The sequence below is a fragment of the Manacus candei genome, unplaced genomic scaffold (assembly GCF_025592945.1).
Source record: "Manacus candei isolate 608988 ecotype Guabito, Panama unplaced genomic scaffold, ASM2559294v1 h1tg000011l, whole genome shotgun sequence".
Classification (NCBI taxonomy): Eukaryota; Metazoa; Chordata; class Aves; order Passeriformes; family Pipridae; genus Manacus; species Manacus candei.
In genome coordinates, this window is record NW_026138059.1 from 4,577,196 (window position 1) to 4,583,671 (window position 6,476).

Below are 6,476 nucleotides of genomic sequence, written 5' to 3' on the forward strand. Positions count from 1 at the left end.
ACACCAGGCCATCACTGGGTCTGCTCATGCAGCCTTTTTCGAAAGGTTTTACAGAGCAACTCTCCAAAGGACGTAATACATAGCTCTTGGTGATTTTCTCTTTGTAGCTGGAGCTGAGTGCAGCTCCTGGAGAAGGATCCTTCCATTTAAAAAAGCAGGTCATCTGAACTCATCTAGCTCACCAATTTAATAAATGAGTGGATAATGAATAACCATTTACTACCTTTGACTCTCCATTCTGGCAAGTTATGGAGAAGTGAGTGTCTATCCCAAATTCAGTATTTCCCTCCCCTCTGGACTAATGGAGCATGAGTTCATTCAGATATATATTTCTGGTCTCCCTGTTTAACCTACTTATCTTAAACTATCTTATTCTGTTTGCCCCACAATTTCTAAAAAGATCCTACCCCAGGACAAGATCATGCTTGTGAAATTTTTGTGTGTATTGGTTTAGTTTTGGCAAAGTTAGGAGGTAGTTAAAATGAGACTTATAATGGAAAGCTAGCTGCTAGCATCTCTCCATAATACATGTCTACCTTGCAGAAGAGTTGTGAGGATTAATTAATTTGTGTTTGTTAAGCATTTTGAGATCCTAAGATTAAAGGTTCTATAGAAATGCAAATTGTTATTATAATGATAAATTCTTTATATGAGCTCATATGTTTTGCCTTAGAGGCACAGTCTCACCCTGAGTTGCGTAGTTATACACGTAAATCTTCAAACATTGTGATGAAAATGTACCTCTGAGGGCCTGATCCTTCCTTCTGCTCTATCACTTCATGTATAGAGATCCCCCTGACTTCTGGCAGGTCCCATACATGGGACAATTAAAGGATTCAATGTGTTTAGGAAAAGAAAAGACCATTGTGAGCCTCTGAGCTTTGCACTGAGACACATAACTTTCTGTATCACTCCATAAAGCCTCTGCTGCTGCCAATAGTTATGTCCATCTTGTTAATGAAAGGATTGAGCAGATGACAAAACTTGGATGTGAATTTTGACCCTCCCAAAACGTAGGTTTTCAAAGGTTTATTCAACCTGCTAGAGAACAAGGGGAGTAAGTAAAAGCCCAGCTCAGCTGCAATTGCTGCTGTCACTATCGAGTGTAAGATCCCATCAGCATGGCTGAATGCCATTCCTGATGCACAAGTTGCACCTATTTGGCCCATCGCCCTGTGTGCTTCTGCAAGGGAATGAGGAATACAGGTTTTCAGGCACTCGCTGCACAAGTTGCCAAAGGGCAGCAGGGAGCAAGGCCACAGCTGCACAAGCTTGGCAGACCCATGTCCCCCTCCCAAAGAGAGCTCTCTGCTTTTCCTTCACCCTTGCACAAGCTCGGAGCACCACACTGCCTATCTCCTGCCTGTGAGGGCATTTGACCATTCTGGTCAATATCCTTGTCTGAAGCACTGGTCCAACACAGGGATTGTGAAAAAGATGGGAAGCAGGTTCTTGGAAGAAGTGGTCACCCATCTTCCATCACAATATCCCTCTGTGCTTTCCTTGCCATGTCTCTGGCATGCAGACACCTCTACTCACACCCTTAAAGAACTGGGTCAGAAAAATGTTGTGAGGTTTGTTTGCATTACCCATGGGCTTATCTGAATGCAGAATGCGGTGCCAGAAACACCAGCTGCAAAGGAGGTCTCCTACCCAACCTCACACCCAAAGTAGGACTATCATCAGGCACCAGATTAGGCCAGACATGGCTTTCTCTATCTTAAATTGAAAATGTCCAAGGATGGCCACCCCACCTCTGTCTCAGTGCTGCACGACTCTCCTGGAGAAGAAGTTTCTCCTCTTGTCCAACCTGAACTGCCAATGGCACAACATTGCTTTGCATTACAGTGTCTGAAAATACTGAGAAGACTTTTGCACCACCTTTGTAGCTCCCCTTCAGCTAATCACCTCTTAAACTGCTCTTCACCAGATTAAACTAATCCCAAATTAAACTCCTGTCGTAATCCAAAATGTGACGTTTTCAGCATGAGGTTGTGCTTCATGGCTGTTTGCAGTGGGTATTGCATAGGTGAGATTGCAACTGTTACATCCCCCTCATTATGAACCAAAATCAAAGACACTACCTATTAAAAGTCTTGTACCGTTTGTTGTGTAGTCTCAAAAGATTTCTATTGAAAGCCTTTCCAGGAGTGAAATGTATGATATAGATACTGTACTATTCCCCTCCCCTGACATTGAAACCTTCAGAAGTTCTCAGTCTGGGAATCTGTTTGCAACACAATGTATACCTAAAATTATCACAAAAGAGAATGAATGCCTGTTACGTTTAACATATCTAGAATTTATAATCTTCTAAATTTTACAGTTGTCTCTTCTTCCTCCAAATATTCTGGGCCCTGACACAGGTTGGATGCACCATTCAATACATTCTACCATTCACATCATCAATTCCTCCTACCAAAGATGATATTTAAAAACTTAAATTACCATAAACCCCAGGAAGCTGTGCTGACTTCTGATGGGCTTCTTATATTTTCCACCACCACAAGAGAAAAAATGTCTTACACTTGTCAGATAGACACTTGTCTATCTGAAGACAGCAAAAGTCAGAGGAAGGCTGGGGGGGAAACTGAGAAACTAAGCTTTTCAGCTGTCCTTACTTTTACTGTAAAGCACTAGTTTGTACCCAGAACTCTGCACTGGAACACATATTACTCAGAAGACAGACTTTGTGGGCAAACATCAGTATGGGCAACATGCACACATAAAATCCTACAGGGCTGGGCTCTGCTCACCAACATGTGCCCTGGGCTGCTGTTGTCCTCTATCTCCTCACACCATTCAGTGGACTTTCCACCAGCAACTGCAACTTTGCTGGAGCAGTCTGTAATCTCTCTGTGTTTGCACAACACCTGAAGATCTGATCTGTGGGAGAGATTTTACAATTGAAATCTGCAAAGTGTTAATTCCTGCAAATTGTGGTATATTTCAGGTCTGGGTGTTGCTCTCCTTGTCACACCTCATTCTCCTTTCTGAGTGGCAATTGCAGCCTGTGCCAGACAAGACACATACAGGGGTCAGATCCAGCACTAACACTGTCAGTGGTTGTCATTTGATGTGACACTCAATACATCTACAAGCATGAACTGCTTCCTCTCCCAAAACAGCTCAAACTTTCAGGTTGCCTCTGGAGTAAATGAAGGTCTTGCCCAGGGTTGGCTCAGAAGCTGGCTGTCAGTTGTGTATAACACTAATGACCCTTGGTCCCAGCAATGTCTTCACTGAGGCAGAAGACAGTCCTTCACATGAGAGAGAGATGCAGTCTCCAGGCTGAGCACAGCAGTGCTGTGCTAGCAGGACCAGCCATTGCTTCCCCACTTGCTGGCTGTACACACAGAATCAGTCTGTCACTTCCATGGCTCCCTTTCCCACATTGATGCCACAGAACAGGCTGACCTCTGCTTTTAAAGCTAATGCTCAAAAGCTTGCAAGTGCTCTTCTCACTCTTCTTGACTCAAAGAATTTTGAAATTGTCTTTGTTGAGAGCAAAATGAGAAGTCTACTAAAATACAAAGCTCTTAAAAACTCTGCTATACCATCATATAGTGCCTACAGAATCCATGTATTACCCATAACAATGCTAGAGCCAAATATTATCTGGCTCACCTCTGGTGGGTGCTGAGCTCATATAGAGGATGATGGTGCTCAAACACTTTGATGTATCAAGTATATTTAACAGTATGCATATGAGAGCACTGACTTTTTCAAGTTCTTTTTTTTTTAATATCTCAAATCTGTAACTAAGAAGGATTGTAAAAGCCTCAGACACAAAAATCGTGCTGTAATGTCAGAGTTATGTGCTTCACCTCATGGCATGTGAGGTTTTGAACTTGTTTTGAAGATACTGGGACTACTAAGCCTAAAAAAGGCAATTCAGAAAGCAGATCCATAAGCATTTCTCAGTTGAGCTGCAAACCAAAGCTTTCCAGTCGCTTCACAAGAATTTTGGTCGCTTCATTTCCATTAGTTTAGCCGCTGGAGTTATTTTAGTTCATTGCTCTGACTCAAAAGCATGCAACATCCCATTTGCAGCACTGAGTAGCAAGAAACTGCATTCAAACACCTAGAAAATGTGTAATAAAAGATGATAAAAATGTATCCTGGAAACATATCATTTTTTCTAATGGTCTTTGTTGGATGAGGGGGACAATCAGCAGCTTTTTTTTTTCCTGTGTAGTGGTCAACAAACTGAAAGGGAACAAGTAGCTGCTGCCCCAGGAGAGCTGGAGGTACCCCCACAAGATTCTCCCATGCACATATCCTGCATCCCACTGCCCACAGAGGATCTTCACCTTGCACAGGCCCACAGCTCAGCACACCCCTATTTGGATTTTACTCTCTGTACTGCTGTGTAAATCACTGAATCTTCCTCTGAGTCACTTTTTCATCTATAAAGTGGAGGTACTATTTGCTAACCACTGTGAGCTGTCATGAGGCTTAATTTCTTAAGAAGTGCCAAGTCTCTGAATAGACTCAGGGGAAAGGAAAGCAGACAAGAAATGCAGGGCATTACCTTGAGGTTTCCTTCATCTGCCGTGATGGTGATGGCCAGGGAGCTCATTCTTCTCCCATTGGGCAGCTCTTGTCACCTGGCCAAAGCTGAAGGAGCCTGGGGCTTGGCTCCAGCTCCTCCCAAATTCAGGGGTCCACAAGAGACAGGAGACCCATCATTCAGCAGGACCAGGGACTAACCATCAGGTTGCTGCTGCTGCAAGATGTAGGAGACACTGACAGCTGTGGGGCAGCCTCCCCATCCCCTGTTCCTCCACAGCAGCGAGGGCCCTGCTTGGAGAGAAAGCAAGGAGGGGAAACATCAGGAAGATGTGGTCACAGTCTCCTGCCAACAAATGCTTTTCCAGTGCCCTCTTCTGGAAAACATTTTTGGCCCAAGCAACTGCTTCAGGAAAGATAGTTTGAGACTGGTGGTGACTTGTGAGGAGTTGCAGGAGCATTCTCTGGCTCTTAATACACAGGATCTGCTCTGCTCCTGTCACTGGGGGACCTGTGCAGCTCCTCATGCCCTTCAGAGTAGCTTGGCCAGACACCCAGGGCACTAGCCAGAAAACAGGCAGCAAAGGACATGCCTCCTACCCACTGGCCACTGCCCTCCAACCCCAGCCAGAGGGTAGAAAGTGAAGAGGGAACAACATATGGTACCAGAGAAGTGGTGGAGTGCTGGGACCAGGTGATGGCCATCATCCCTATATGGACCACAGCCCTTGCTTTTCTGTCAGGTCAGTGAGCATCTGGCTTCTGCAGTGGTGGCACAGCCCCGCACTTCCCTTTTGGGCTGATTTTCCAACACCTAAATTACATCTGCTGCCCATGGAGCCAAATCTAGGGGTTTGTGAGCCCCATTATTTGCCCTGTTAACTGGTAGGAGAGGTGGTGTGAAATTGGTCTGGGTTTTTGACGAGTTACTTCAGCACAGACAATGCTTGTGCAGTGACAGCAATAGCTGTTGAGAGCAGGTAGTGTCCTGAGGACCAGCTGATGTGGGTGCTGCACACTGAGACAGTTTTCCCTAGTGCCTGCTTGCTATTTAAAAAACTTTCTGTAATTCATGTGTGGATGTGTGGCCACATACACACCAAATATATGCTTTTTAAAAATATTTTAGGAGGTTTTGTTCTGTCTTCCATTAAATTTAACCACAACCAGCAGCTCTGTCCCCTGGCAATTCTTTTGACTGTGTCCCCACTTGCCTTTTGTTTATTATCTTCTTGATCTTGGTGTTTTCCTTTATTTTAATTCTTCAAGGGATTCTTATATAGCCCCCTGCCACAACCCCCCTTCCCCCAATCCAGCTCCAGCATCTGAAGTGTGTGGGGTGGACAAAGACATCCCATTGATCTGCTTCTGCCTGAAACACAGGGGGGTTTCCAGCTGAGCTCCGGGGGAGAGGTGGGAGGATAGGACCTCTGAGGCTGGTGAGCACAGCCTTTTTGGTACTTTCACGAGAGCATCTCGCACTCCATGGCAGCCAGCATTTCCCATTGTTTTTCCCTATGCAGGACTGAGGGTTTTCCCCACGTCGCAGTGCTCACCCACCAGCTCTGCAGAAGGGCAAGGGCTGGCTAGATGTCTCTGCCATTAAAATAGCCACCGGTGACTTGGAGATAGGGAGCAGGAGCACCCTGAGCTCTGTCCTGCAGTGTGGGCTGCAGAAAGGTTCCCTGCCTCACTTATAAATGCCCTAGGGACGGCAGGGTGTAAAAATCCCCTTTTCAGCATGGCAAGGGCAGCCCCATCCTTCAGAGCTCCCACGACAGGGCAGGGACTCAGTCCACGGGGGGTTGCTCCCACCGTGGGATAAAGCTCGAACTTCTTAAAGAGAGGGGAAGAGCGGCCGAAAGTGCCTGTCCCAGCAAGGGCAGACAGCGCGATCATTCCAGGGCTAAACCAGAAAGGGGTTAAAAGAATCATGGAACTTAACACTTGTTTACAACTTCCAC